At 35.9% G+C, this 16,071-nt stretch overlaps 1 long non-coding RNA gene across 1 annotated transcript in view; it reads left to right on the top strand.

Annotated features, from left to right (window-relative positions):
* Nucleotides 1-267: 267 nt before the first annotated feature.
* Nucleotides 268-16,071, top strand: part of LOC117076497 — a 36,832-nt gene continuing 21,028 nt past the window's right edge. Inside the window, exon 1 of the long non-coding RNA XR_004434386.1 lies at nucleotides 268-438. This is a non-coding gene — a long non-coding RNA (uncharacterized LOC117076497). The remainder of the gene's footprint in view (nucleotides 439-16,071) is intronic.

Genomic DNA, 16,071 nt, shown 5'->3' on the forward strand with positions numbered 1-16,071 from the left:
TTTTAGTAAGCGACATTTTATGAAGTTTTCCTTTATTTGTGGGTGAATATAGTCATATTCCTATAAAAATGTTTCTGCTAGCAGTGTTTCTATCTTGCTTTTGTCTTAGAGTTTTCTTTAAGGTATAATTTAATTTAACATGCATGTATTTCAGATACTGTGTACAAATGAAAAAGACGGCCATTTCTGTTTTCTGGAATGCACAGGCATTATATTGTGATGTCATTGTGTCAATAACCAGGTTAAAGTATTCAAAGCACTGTGTTCTGAGATACCTGGATATTGTGATAAGGCACAAAGAATGAAAGAGTAAGAGAAAGAAAAGGAATGAGGATATCTCTGCTGAACTATGAAGGGATACTTGCAATTATGAATGTCTCAGTTCTTCCAATAAGAAAAGCCTAACTTAGGGGTAAAATGAAAATGAAGTGAAATAGGGTAAGTATAACTTAACATCTCCTCCTTATCTTTCCTAGCATGACTACTTTAAAGAAAACCCACATTATTAAATTTTCCTTTCTGAGACAGAGTCTTGCTCGCCCGCCCAGACTGGAGGGCAGTGGCGCGATCTCGGCTCACTGCAACCTCCGCCTCCCGGGTCCAAGTGATTCTCCTGCCTCAGCCTCCCGAGTAGCTGGGATTACAGGCTTCCGCCATCACGCCCGGCTAATTTTTCTTTTTAGTAAAGGCAGGGTTTCACCATGTTGGCCAGGATGGTCTCAAAACTCCTGACCTCAAGTGATCTGTCCACCTCGGCCTCCCAAAGTGCTGGTATTACAGGCGTGAGCCACAGCGCCTGACCAATTTCCTAATAGTACTAATGATTGACAATAAATACCTCAAAGATGTAGCAGAAAATATACTTTCTCACAGAGATGTTTAGGCTGCAGCAAAGTATCTTGTGCTGAATAGTGACTTTAATGTGTATAATTATCCTCTGAAGGTCTCCATATCACTGCCCATAACATTAAAATACATATGGCAATCGCGTTACCAAACTATAGTTGTAACTATATATTAACATATGCTTGACATTTGGTGGCATTTTGTCTACAATGAAGGCGATTTAACCTGGTTTTAACTAATGTTTAGTTTTCTTAAAACTATTATTTGAAATAACATTTTAAAACATTGTCAGTTGTAAATATATTCTTATTTTCTTCAAGTTTATTTAAGTATAAGGGGAATGTAATAAGTAGAGGGAACCCAGGTAGAAGGTTAAAAAACAAATCAACCCATATTTTAATTTTTGAGGAGTGATTTATTATTTAATGCTTTTTAATCTTCATTGCATTTCTTTGACAGTCATATTTTCAGCATAATTTTCATAAGATTAAAAAAGTATTCATACTTAGATTTAGTAAAACCTAATTTTAAAGTGATAATTTATTAGAATTTGTAATTTATAATTTAGCAGAAATCTAGTATTTTAAAACGTTCTTATTTGAAAAGAGAAAATGCATAGACTCTTGGGATAAAAATAAATTGCGTTAAACCTGTGTTAATCTAATATTTGAAGCGTAAAGATCTTCAAGAGGAAAAATTCAATAGAATGTGAAAGTCAGCAAGAGAAACATAATTACACAGGATGTTGACTATCATTGCTTTCATTTTTTAAATTCGTCTAGTTATCTTATATTACATTTATGTAGACCAAATATTTTATGACAAGTGCCCTTACTGTTATGTTACTAATGATAGTAGCTTAAAAATCAAACTCTACGGATCTGTAATAACCCAAAGAGATTGTCTGATGTTTATTTTGAAAATTGCCTCTAAAATATAGTTACTTTCAAATATGCCAGCCAGATTATAATAGCACATAGACATGTGTGTGTGTGTGTGTGTGTGTGTGTGTGTGTAGTGAGTATCTGCCCAGAATTCATTACTTCTTTTCTATTTATTTTTGGGAAAATATTTCTTGCCACACTTAGGCGAAATGTGTCTAAATCGATCCTGTCCTGACTCTTAATCCCTAGAGTTGAGCAAATAAACCATGTGTGGCCAATCAACCATAGGGATTGTTTAAGTGCCTCAAACCAAGCCAATGTGACTCATTCTAGGTGTTTTGATGGTACTAGATAAAAAAAAGATGGTGTGTCAGAAAAAAACCTGATGATTGAAAAGATAAGATGAGCCTAAATCTGTTGATTGTACACTCTAAAAATATAGCTAAAAATTGAGTCATGAGAGAGAGGTAATCTTTGTAACATTGTTTGAACTCCTGGACACAGCTGTGCCTGAAGCCAGTACTTCGTTAGACTTTTCATTCTACACAAATAAATGCTCTTTTAGCTTTTGTTAATATGAATACAAATAAAGTACCAAAATATAAAGGGATGTAAATGACTTGGGTGTAATAATCACCCCATTTACAGTTAAAGATTTTTGAGGCTCAGAGAGTTTAAGGTGCTATGGCAAGGGTTAGAACTTTCATATGTTTCCATGGGGTCTACCCTATTTCCCCAATAAGACATGTACCTTCCCGGCAAGAATTTGTCATTTCTATCCTAAAAATATTTAGTACAATCCAGTCTTTCCCAATTTTCACTAATATGCAAATTGAATGTACTGAAGAAATGATATTGTGCTGCCTTTGTGCTCTGAAAAGTAGAAAGGATGAAGAGACAACTAGAAAATACAAACTCTGCTGTCATAAGATGAATTCATATTTTGTGAGCCAAGTAGAATTTAACGGCTCTCTGATTTTTTGAACAATTACCCACATTTTCTCAATTTGAATGCTAATTATTTATCTTTCTTCCTTAGAGGTTACATCATTTATCCAACATTCATTCATTTATCAAAAAATGCACTGAGTACTCTCTTCTTGGGAACACAAGAGGGCATTTAATGTATTGATGGGAAAATACCACAATGAGATAGCAATAGCAGGAAAGAAAACATCACACACTTTTATAGAGGATAATAAGATCCTACATGTGGAGGATGTCTTTCTCAGTAAGAAAGCCTCTGGACTATCTTCTGACACAGAGTCTTCCATGATTTCTGCTTGAGTGAGCCTAGCATAGAAAGCACATTGCCCTTCCCATAGTAGATGCACCAAATGGATATGTTGGATAATTGATGGAAATTCACCAATGCCTCAAGTTAGATGCATCCCTGTTGGCCTGTGTAAGGGGTTCTATTATAGACTGAATGTTTGTGTCCCCCCAAATTCATATGTTGGAGCTGTAAGTCCCATGTGCTGATATTTGGAGATAGGACCTTTGGAAGGAAATTAGGTTTACATGCAGTCCTGCGTGTGGGGACCCCATGGTGGAATTCTTGTTTTTATGAGAAGAGGAAGGTAAACTAGAGCTGGTGCTGTCTCTCTGCCATGTGAGGACACAGGGAAGCTATCTGCAAGCCAGAAAAGGGCTCTCCCTGGTACCTTGATCGCAAACTTTCCCGTCTTCAGAACTGTGAGAAATAAATGTCAGCTGTTTAAGCCACCCAGGCTATGGCATTTCATTATAGCAGCCCAAGCTTAGACACAGTATCATTTCAAAAGCACAGACTGCTACATCTCAATTACCCAGGATTACTAATAGATCCATTTTCAGTATATGATTCATTCCCTCTTTTCCAAATCTTATAGTCATCTCTCCCTCTGGCCACTTAAAATGATCATTAGTATTTATTAATCACATACTAAACTTATAGAAGAAAGGCAGAATTGTAGTTGCACAGAGCTCGACACATAATCAGGGTCTTAAGAGAACATCTACTTTAGTTGTATCATATTCTCTCTTAGAGTACATGGGGAAAAATGTCTTTGGGAAGGAAAGATCAAAGGAGTCTGTTGGTAAAATGATATTCCAACCAGCCTCTTTTGGGTAGTCAGTTTTATAGATTCCGTAGATTTAGAAGATCACCATTCTAAGGGCTCTGACTGGTATTAATTTTTCAGCCCAAGCATATAATTCTGTTGCTCTTCCAAGTTGGAGCAGCATAGAGATGAAAAAAAAAAATCACCAGTTGATTAGTTTAAGCCCCAGGGAGTTCTCAGATTGGCTCTGCTCCCAGAGGGTAACATTGTGTGACATTAGAAACAGAAAAATAGATAATAACAGAGATTTGAGATTAAAATATAAAGCTCACAGAGATCAGGAAATATAAGGGGGAAATGTGTGCCTACTTTATAGCTTTTGCTAAAATGTCTCCTCAGTATCTATTTTGCCTGAGAACCATGATAAGGGGCCAGAATGATGTTGCATATAAAGCACATTAAATAATATTGTAGGTCTTTTGGGATATGGATACAGCATGTGTTTTGCATTCAACTTCTGCCTTGGGGATTGCTGAATTAGTCTGTCTTCTGAACAGACCCTTTTTTAAAGAAAATTCCTTTATATTGAGCTATCATCTACCTGTCGTATCTTCCACCCATAGGTCTCATTTCAGCCTTCTGGAATCACTCAAAATATATCTGAAACACTTGCACATGCCTGCATTTGTGCATTTCAAGACAGTTATCATTGTCACAAACATCTCAAATGTCTCTTTGGGTCATCTGCAGTAAATCATTTTCAAAATGTTAGAAAATTTTGTAGCGGGTTTTTTTCTGTATTGCATTTCATTCAAATCAGCAAAGCAGTTATTACTTTACACACACACACACACACACACTTGAGAACACAAGTACAAATATTCCCTTTTATTCAAGATGATGATAATAATATTAACAGTAGTAGTAGGATGACCAAGTGTTCCAGTTTGTGAGGAACCGAGGAGGTTTTCAGAATTGTGGACTTTCGGTTTTAAGGCAAGGAGAGTCCTAGACAAACCATCCTGGTTTGCTTGGAACTCTAGGAATTACTGGGACATAGGATCTTCCATGCTAATGCAAAAGAAAATCTCAGGCAAACTTGGAGGAGTTAGTCTCCCTAATTAGCAGGTGTCATTTGTTGATTGCTCCCAGAGTGGCAAATGTTGTGCTGGTTTCCTTACATGTGTGCTCTGCAACCCTCTTATCAACCATAGAAAGCAAGAATTGAAAAATGGCTAGCCATCTGCCACCGTTCATGTGCCCAAGTCCATAGCAGAAAACTGTGGCTGGGAAGTGAGTGCACAGAAAAGGACTCCTTTTCCTGGTCTCCTTGCTTCTAGGTGTGATATGTGACAATGTGTCGCAAACAGAATTAGAGAAGTGGCATGCACCACATCTGGGCCAAAGCTCTTAATAATGGAGGCTACTGTCATCATTCCTTCTTTCTCCTCCCACCAGCTGGATGCAGAGACCCTGAGTGTTAGTGGAGCCACAAGATACAAGGAGCCTGCATGTCCGCAGAATCACCTGCTGGATGAGAGAGAAATATAAACGATTGCATTAAGATGTTGAAGTATTGAGGTTTATTTGTTACAGTTGCTAACATATTGACAAATTTAGCAGCTATTCACATCGTATTAGGAAACTCTAAGTCAGAAGGGTTCAATTATGTGTCCCAGGCCAGGCATCTAATAAATAGTAGAGTCAGATACAAGCCCAGCAAACATGTGCTTTTCTCAAACCCACTCTCTTACCCCTCATGGACTGAAAGCAATAAAGTTGTTTATCTGCATTGTCTCAGGTCAGCTGTACTTTGAATCCCCAGATTTCTTTGACTCTAGATTCTACAAACACTTTCCATTTCAAATAGACACCACTTGAACCAAATGTCTTCCTTAGTCTGAGGCTTTTCACTTTTTTTTTTTTTTTTTTTTTTTTTTTTTTTTTTTTTTTTTTTTGAGACGGAGTCTTGCTCTGTCGCCCGGTCTGGAGTGCAGTGGCCGGATCTCGCTCACTGCAAGCTCCGCCTCCCGGTTGACGCCATTCTCCTGCCTCAGCCTCCCGAGTAGCTGGGACCACAGGCGCCCGCCACCTCGCCCGGCTAGTTTTTCGTATTTTAGTAGAGACGGGTTTCACCGTGTTAGCCAGGATGGTCTCGATCTCCTGACCTCGTGATCCGCCCGTCTCGGCCTCCCAAAGTGCTGGGATTACAGGCTTGAGCCACCGCGCCCGCCGGCTTTTCACTTTTAAACAATGGCTCGAGAAAATTATATAAGAAACTTTAAGGCAATATCTCCACTGATCTTCATTGGTTTGAATATACAACTTTAACAGAACACACTGTGGTAGGAGACATGATGGTTGCCTTCTAAGATTTCATTCTAACTGATTTCTCTACTTTCTTTATAGTTTTGTTCTTATTTTGTAGTTCCTTTATATATAATATGAGGATCCTATACAAATAAACGCCGTTATTTGCTACCCAGAAAGTAAAGGAAGTAATTGAACATTTCATTTCCATCAGGTACAAGAACACTAGCTAATGGTTTAAAGCAGTTCTTCACTTGAAGGTTCTCAAACTTTTCTAAATTAACATTAAAATATATTGCAATTTTCCAGATTTTGTTTGTGGGTTTATGTATGTGTGTGTGTGTCAGTCTGTTCTTGCACTGCTATAAAGAAATACTTGAGACTGGATAAGTTATCAAGGAAAGAAGTTTGATTGCATCATGGTTCTGCAGGCTGTACAGGAAGCATGGCAGCATCTGCTTCTGGGGAGGTCTCCAGGAGGCTCCCAATCATGGCAGAAGGCAAAGGGGGGCGTGAACTGGTTTACATGGTGGGAGCAGGAGCAAAAGAGAGGGCAGGGAAGTACAACACATTTTTAAACAACCAAATCTCACAGGAGAACTCACTATTGTGAGAACAGCACCAAGGGCAATGGTGTTAAACTATGAGAAACCATCCTCATCATCCAATCACCTCCTGCCAGGCTCCACCTCCAACACCGGGGATTATAATTTCACAGGAGGTTTGGATGCTGTGATGGTTAATATTGAGTGTCAACTTGATTGCGTCGAAGGAGGCAAAGTATTGATCCTGGGTGCGTCTGTGAAGGTGTTGCCAAAGGAGATTAACATTTGAGTCAGTGGGCTAGGAAAGGCAGACCTACCCTTAATCTGGGTGGCCACCATCTAATTAACTGCCAGTGCAGCTAGGATATAAAGCAGGCAGAAAAACGTGAAACTACTAGACTGGCCTAGCCTCCCAGATTACATCTTTTTCCCGTGTTGGATCCTTCCTGACCTCAAACATCAGACTCCATGTTCTTCAGTTTTAGGACTTGGACTGGGTCTCCTTGCTCCTCAGTATGCAGATGGCCTATTGTTGGACCTTGTGATTGTGTGAGTTAATACTTAATTAACTCCCCTTCATATCTATATGTCTATCTATATCTATATGTCTATCTATATCTATATCTATCTATATCTCTCCTTATTACTTATGTCCCTCTAGGGAACCCTGACTAATACAGATGGGGACACAGATCCAAACCATATCACTGTGTGTGGCAAAGCACAGGTGAATATCTTTATATATATAGGTATCTCCTACTTGTGTGGCTTATTTATGTCATTGCTTGTAGGTATGAGTGGCATTAAATAAAAGAAAGAACTCAATATAATCATACCTTCTCACAGATTCATAGTTTGGAAGAACTAACAGACAAAAATATTAAGCTTCCTCAATTTTTTTTAGCACTTGATACTACCTTTAAGAAAAAATAAGCCTCTTCTCTTGCTTACTTTTTAGGTCACTATACTCTATTGAATGCTTCTTTCTTTCAATAATATTTAATGTTTTCCTTAGCACTTGCTTGTGATTGTTCTTCTCAGCACCTCCAGAATAGTAATGATAGTTACTATTTCTGAGGGCAATATACAGGCTGCATGATAATCTCATTTAAGCATCCTGCAACCTTCAAATGTAGATTTCACAATCTCCATTTAACAAATAAGTAACTTAGACAAAGGGAGGTTAAGCAAAGCACAGATAACACATAGCTTGTGCATAGCAGAAATAAGATTTGGATTTAGATCTTTTTAACTCAAAGCCCACACCCTTAGGCAGTAAAGAAGATCCCTTTACTAAATTTGATGGTAAATCTATCAATATTGTGTTAGTGACATCCGAATCCCCCTCAGCTTTAGCTAAGGAACTGTGCAAGCTGATCATCGGTGAAGGGGAATGGTTAGATTGATGAGTGGAAGGATGGACAGATGAATACATTGTCAATTGTCTAGATGCAATGGTCAATGATTGTGTTTAGCTGGTTAGGGAGGAGTGACACGTTAAACTCTAAAAGTCACTATTAAAGATATTTTTTGTAAGATAATATTTAATAATTTAAGACAATAGCATATAATTCTAAATTTCACCTAACTTCTTTGTTGTTTCTTTTTTATGACATTTTTCTTGGTTTTCTATTTATAGTTCAGCCAAGGGTCAGATGACATCCTTTCTGATGTAAAAACTTAAGTAAATGTTCATGAAATATTAATTTTCATATATTGTCACATAGAAATGTTGGCTTAAAAACATCTAACTTTGCCATTGCTCTAATAATTATTAAATAACAATGGAAAGGAAGCTTCTGATTGCAAATTTATGTATTGAGATGTGTAAATGACCAGTTTCTTGGCTGAAGCGAAGTTGATTAGAACTGGAATCAGACCTATGTGGTTGGCTTAAACTAATATTAATTTTTTCTTAACCTATCATCTCTCATGCTTATGTTAGAGTATACCAGAGGTAACTTACTTTAGGAAACCTATGTGAGATGCTGTAGGTATCCTAAAATTAGAGTGACAATATGGAAAATGCTTCTACTCATTGTTAAAATAAAAGAATAGTCTCTAAAAAGTTAAGAGATCCACAACTCACTGAGTTTATGTTGTAACAGTATCCTGTATGGAAAAAACAAACCTAACTAAACACTGAAAAGTTGAGATACAGTCAGGGTGGAAAACAAGAGACACTCTGGAGAGTGAAACATTGTATAAATGCTGGAGATCAGAATTCACATGTAATTCACAGTCAGTTTTCCCCAACACTTACTCCACAGTCCTTTGACATTTAAACTGTAGGCTACACAGAAAGCCTGCCTGGAGGAACCAAGAGCCCACTCAATGGCCAGTGGCAGATGGAATTAGAAATGGAGACATTTCGTGGTTATTATAAAACAGAATGGGAAAAATAAAATTGAGTTGGCTCAAGCCTATGCTGAAAACCAAAGGCAAAGAAATATCTACTGAGAATATTTGCTACCAACTTATTTTGGTTATATGTGGAACTGTAATAAGTCAAGAACATTTTTCTACAGATTCCTCTATTCGTAATTAAATCAATGTATAGTATTTCATAATTTTCTCACATGATGCCAGAGATTTCGAAAAAAAATAGACATTTAAAGGTTTTTTTGCTCTTGTCATTCATCAACAGTTGTTTTGTTTGGTTTGCTTTGGTTAGCTGACCTTATATTAGAAAGTGTCATGGCAGAGAGTAACATACCAATCCAAGTAAAATGTCTTTCTAATAAGTATTCCTTACATTCATTATGTTGTTTATGAAGGTAAGAGTAATTGATTTATGTGGGATTCTCTATAAAACTTACTACAAAGTTAGACCCAAATGAATTGTTTTTCAGTTCTTATAATAGAAATGCACTATATAGTTTTTGAAAGAAATCCCTAAGCTTTTCATGAGGACATTATTAGAGCAAATCAACAAAAGATAAGTAGATAACCATTAACATCATCAAAGGTTCCAAGTAGTATAAAGAATACAAACAATATCTAAATTTGAGATATCATGTAATATTAATATTTATTTGGCTATATAATCACTTCATATTCAATAATAGCAACATCAGTGTACCTGAAATCAAATTTATTCCTGTTTGCCTCATTTTGTAAAACTAAAATTGTTATGTAAAATTCAGTTTAGAAATAACTTTTAAAAAACTACAGTTTTAAAAAACTATTTTAAAAAAACCAGGGCACTATTGTGTTATCACAATTGTAAAGCTTTTATCTTGAGTACTCTTAATTATGGAGTTTAAATACGGAAATTCATTAAGGAATACTAATACTTCTTATCTTGGGAAAGGCAAGCATTTGCAATTAGATTTGGAATTAAATCTTGAACCTGATATCAGCAAGATCTATGATATTAGAGGTGAAGGAAATAATGATGAAGATAAATGTAATAAAAATTTAGGCATTTTATATGCATTATTTGTGACAGTCCTGAGACAAAGATATTTTAAATTTTCATTTTAAAAGTACAGAAACTATACCTCATAGTGGTTCAGTGATTTATAAAAGTTTGCTCTTCTAATAAGGGCACGGTTGGGATTAGAACCCAATTGCATCTGGTTTATAAAGCCACTTCCCCCCCCCCCCCACTAAGTAAAGATGTCATGACAAAGAAAGATGCTGTTGGACCTCCAAATTTAACCAAAATGAATTACAAGTTCATGATTACAATGGTTGTTTCTTTGCTTTTGGTATACATTAGTAGTTTTAGCTAATTAGACTGCTAATTTTCATGTTAACTAGACACAATCAGGAAATATTTTAATATAAGTCAATTTTCTTGAGAAGTCTAACTCTTAGTATCTTTGAAGTCACCTTTGGTTAACTGATGGAGTAGAAAGTAGAAATTGAATTGGAGTTCAATCTGTCTGATTCCAAAAATCTGTTCTCTTCTAATAACCATGTTATAATGCCTTACAGTTAAATATGTGAAATATGAAGCCAAATTTTGTGGGTCACTGTTGTTAAAATGTGACTTGAGATTCTCCAAGAGGCTTGCTGCTCCCAGATGTCATATGGTAGATGAAAGCAGGCAATTATTTGTTCTGTTTTCTATTTAGATTCAGCATCCATAGTTTTATTTCTTTATGGTTCAACAATGACATTTTACTATAATCCGTGTTCATTTATTTTATTGTTTCTTGATCCACTTAATAGAATTTTGGCTATGCAGTTACCAAAAACATAACAAATGATAGACTGGTTTTAGTTATTAATGAAGTGTATAATTTCTACATTCCATTATTTTTGCATCCCTTGGGATTATAATTTTATTTTGTAAACACTATATACAAATATAAAATTTTCAACTACATACAAATTGGTGGTATCTCATGTCTTCATTATCATTGGAAATCATGTGGAATTTGTTTTGTAAAGATACTCAGTAGCCAGTTACATTATAGGGGTAGGCAGTAAGGGACTTACTTTTTATTTCAGACAAAGAACTTAATCACAAGACTTTCTGCCACGGGATGCAAAGTATTGGAAGGAGCATCACTCCCCACATTTAAGACAAAACAAAAAGAGTCAGACCAACTGTAAATGCATGACTTTTAAAAAGTCAGTTGGCAGAGCACCCAACTGATCCAAAAGGTTAAGGACAAATAAGCGAAATCGATTTGTGCACTTGCTCACTAGAGGTAGATACCACCTGATACTGGTAAGAAGAGGTCAGCAAGAATAGTTGACAAATGGGTGAAAGGTGAATATGGGAGTGCAGGACAGGGAACTATGGGAACTATCGCGGGCTGTAGACATTGGCAGAATCCAAACCTTCTTGCAAGAAATCCCACCAGGTTCACATATAAAAGACTGAAAAGAGTCCGTGGAGATGTCATTGTGGGGCAGAGGGGACAGAATACACTGCCTTCTGAAGTGCACATGAAAATATAACCAAGATAGACCCTATCTAAACAACAAAATAAACTATAAAAATATTTAAAATAATAGAAACCATACCAAGTATGGTCTTGTACCATAGTGGAATTAAACCAGAGATTGATAACAGAAAGTTACCTGGTAAAATTATGAAGAAGGAAGCATATTTCAAAGAGAAATTCTAAAGGAAAATTTTAAAATATTTGAGATAAATAAAAAATTTTTAAAGATATGTCAATATGTGTAGGATTGTAGCTAAAGCAGTGGCTTGAGAGAGATTTCTCTTATTTAAAGTTTAATTTATAAAATAAAGATTTAAAAAAAAACCTGTTCTACTGCAAGAAATTAGAAAAGGAAGATAAAGCTACAGTAATCAGAAGGAAGAAAATGAAGCAAAAATCAGTAAAATTAAACACAGAAAATACAATACAGAAAATCAATGCAAACGAAAACTAAAAACTGATTTTTGTAATGATGAATAAAATTGATAAGCATTTTGTCAGACTGATGTGGAAAACATAGAAGACAAAAATTATCAATGTTATGAAAGAATGAGGACATATTACTATAATACCCCACAAACATTAAAAGAAAAAGAAGGAAATACTATGAAAAACTCTGTGCCCATAAATTTGACCACTTAGATAAAATGAACAAATTTTCAAAAGACACTACCTATGAAATCTCACTTAAGAAGAACAGATTACATCAATAGTTCTTTATATGTGATTGAAATTGAATTCTTAATTATAAAGCTCCAAAACAGGTAACTGAAAGCTCAGGTGATTTTTATGGCAAATTCTACCATTTCATGAATAAATACTATTGATTCCTCAAAATCCTTTCAAAAAATAGAGGAAAGAAAAACTTCCCAGTTCATTTTCATAAGACTAGCATTTACATAATACCAAAATTAGGCAAAAAGGTTATTATAAGAAAACTAGAGACCATATCCTTCATGAATATAACTGTAAAGACTGTCAACAAAATATTAACAAATCAAATCCAGCAAAACATCAAAAGGATAATGCATCACATCTAAGTGGTTTTTGTCCCAGGAATGTAACCTAGCTCTACATTAAAAAATCAGTGTAACTCATATTAACACACTTAAGAAAAAAATGATAATGCCAATAGATACCAAAAAAAAAAAAAGGAAAAAAAAAGATATTCATTCAGAGCACAAACTGGGGAAACTAAAAATAGAAGAAAACACTATCAACTTATCAGAATAAATTTACCATGTCAGAAAACCGAAGCTAAAATCATACATAGTAATGAAAGACTGATTCATTTTCCCCTCTAAGATCCGACAAAGGCAAGGCTATCTTGTCTCATCATTTCTATTCAATTTTCTTCCTCTTTTAGTTTCTGTGAGGATTAAATTATACAAAATATGTAAAGCTATTGTACCCAGTATTTTCCATGCTCACAACCCTAGGGGAAACTTCTTGCCCAAATTTCCTGCTGACAGAGACTAGTCTGCCATTTTAGAACAACATGGCCCCCTGTATTTGTTTTAGCCCTGGCAAGCTGCCTGGAACCAAGAAGGAGGAGATGGCACTGGTCCCTGGGCCTGTGCTTTCTGGGCCTGTGGCAAAATCATTTATTTGTGCTGTGGCCATTACAAGATAAACAAATGAAAGGCATACATACAATTTAGAAAAGAAGAAATAAAATCGTCCTTGTTCACAAATAAAGTGATTGTCTTTGTCAGACACCCCAAAGATTTACAAAAAAGCTCCCACAACCAATGAGTTTAGCAAGTTTGTGGGTAAAAAATCAACATATGCATATAAATTGTATTTCTATATATTAGTAATGAACTACTAAAATGTAAACTTTAAAAATCAATAACATCTAAAAGAGCACCAAAAAATGAAATAATTAAACATGCATCTAACATAATATGTGCAGGATCTGTACAGTTAAACCACAAAGCACTAATAAAAGAAATCAAAAAGACCTAAATAAATGCAGAGGTATACCGTGTTCATGGACTGGATAATTCAATAGCATTAAAGTCATTTCTCCCATTTTGATCTATAAATACAATACAATTCTAATAAAATCTCAGCAGACTCTTTTGTTGTCACTGATAGATATTTACCAGATATAGCCCAGGTGATTTTGAAAATTATGTGTGTAAAACCGAGTCTAACATGTTTCATCGGTTATACAAAGGATTATTTTAACTCTAATAGGAATTGATAGGACTTTAGTCCAAGTATGTTATTAAAGGAATTTTAGAACTTAATGTAAAACTACAGTAATCATGACTGTAGTATTGCTGAAAAGGCAGACACATAAATCAATGGAAAAGAACACAAATCGCAGTAATAAATTTATGTAAATATAGTCATTTGATTTTTGACAAAGGTACAATGAAATTGAAAGGAAAATAAGCATATGTTAGCAAAAAAAAGAACTTCAAAATATACTGAATTTATCTGAAATTCAGACAAAATTTTTTTTGAATTATTGACCTAGATTCAGGATATTTTAAGAAAGCTTTTGTCTTTCATAATCTGAACTAGAAGAATAAAGAATTTATGAAAGTTGAGTCTCATTAGAAAAAAAATTAATTTGTGTAATAAGAGCTTCCATGGAAAATATACAGTATCTTAAATAGAATTACTTATAAAGTTACAGAGACATGTAGAATACTCTGCACAGAAGTGGGAAAGGCTTCAGATGGGTATGTTTTATTGCACCGATACGTAGGGAGAACTCTTTGAAAATCTGAGGTAGTTAATAGATGTACACTCCCTCTAACCTCAGTGCTTTTTCCAAAGCAAGGGATGTGGGGAGGAGGGCAGACAGGTAGGGAGGAAAGGAGAGAGAGGAATTCCTTACCACAGAGAAATTGATCAGAAAATAATGCACTTTTCTGCCTTTCCTTCCTCCTCAGTACTAATATCATATTATTTTTTAAAGGCCGCAGGATACTAAGAAATATAAAATAATACCTAATACATTTGATTTTCAAAAACTTTCAAAAGTGGCGTAAATCTACAATGAGAAAATGTTTAAATGATCAGCTGAATTGATCAAATCAGTATCACATGGAATGGATGATATGCTGCATCATTTCTTGGAAGCTTCTATTAGTACAACTATATTCTGTTTCTTAAACATACCCTCTTGTATTAATTACAGTTGTATTCTGCAAAAGAAGCTCTGATAAATGAACTTATAAAGGAGTCCATTTTACCATCATTTCCAATAAAGGCTATTAAAGAACACTTGGGAGTTTGTAATTATGATATTAGAAACTAGAACAAGGTATGTTCTTTTGTTTTCTTACTTTTGCTTTGTAAACAACATATATTAATTGTCCATATTTATGGGATGTAATGAGATGTTTCAATACACGTATACATTGTGTAAAACTTAAAAATTTGTTTGGGCCGGGCGCGGTGCCTCAAGCCTATAATCCCAGCACTTTGGGAGGCCGAGACGGGCGGATCACGAGGTCAGGAGATCGAGACCATCCTGGCTAACACGGTGAAACCCCATCTCTACTAAAAACACACACACAAAAAACTAGCCGGGCGAGGTGGCGGGCGCCTGTAGTCCCAGCTACTCGGGAGGCTGAGGCAAGAGAATGGCGTAAACCCGGGGAGGCGGAGCTTGCAATGAGCTGAGATCTGGCCACTGCACTCCAGCCTGGGCGACAGAGCGAGCCTCCGTCTCAACCAAAAAAAAAAAAATTATTTGGTACAGAGGCTCATTCCTGTAATTCCAGCACATTGGGAGGTTGAGTGGGAGGATCATTTGAGGCCAGGAGTTTGAGACCACCTTAGGCATCATAGTGAGACCCTGCTGCTACAGAAAAATTTAACATTTAGCCAGGCATGGAAGATTACTTGAGCCGGAGAGGTCAGGGCTACAGTTAGCTGTGATGGTGCCACTGCACCCTAGCCTGGATAACAGAGAAAGATTATCTCAAAAAATAAATAATAAAAAATAAAAATTAAATCACGATGTTTAGCATACATATCATGTATTTTTATTCTTTCTTTGTGGTGAGAACCTTCAGAATTTTCTCTCCTAGCTACAGATATAACTATAGATAGATTTTTTTTTTTTTTTTTAGATGGAGTCTCACTCTGTTGCCCAGGCTGGAGTGCAGTGGCATGATTTTGGCTCACTGCAACCTCCACCTCCCCAGTTCAAGTGATTCTCCCACCTCAGCCTCCCGAGTATCTGGGATTACAGAAACCCACCACCACTCCCTGTTAATTTTTGTATTTTTAGTACAGACAGGGTTTCACCACGTTGGCCAGGCTGGTCTCAAACTCCTGACCTCAGGTGATCCACCCAACTTGGCCTACCAAAGTGCTGGGATTACAGGTGTGAGCCACCACATCAGGTGTTAATATTTTGAAATATACACTACAATATTAACCCCACTGTGCAATAGAAAGCAAGAACTTACTTCTCCTAACTGTTACTTTGTACCTGTTGATGAATCTCTCTCAATCCCCACTTCCAGCCCACTGGTTAACCTCTGATAACCACCATTCTATCCTCTACTTC

Source organism: Trachypithecus francoisi, unplaced genomic scaffold (genome assembly GCF_009764315.1).
Source record: "Trachypithecus francoisi isolate TF-2019V2 unplaced genomic scaffold, Tfra_2.0 Lachesis_group0, whole genome shotgun sequence".
NCBI classification, from domain to species: domain Eukaryota; kingdom Metazoa; phylum Chordata; class Mammalia; order Primates; family Cercopithecidae; genus Trachypithecus; species Trachypithecus francoisi.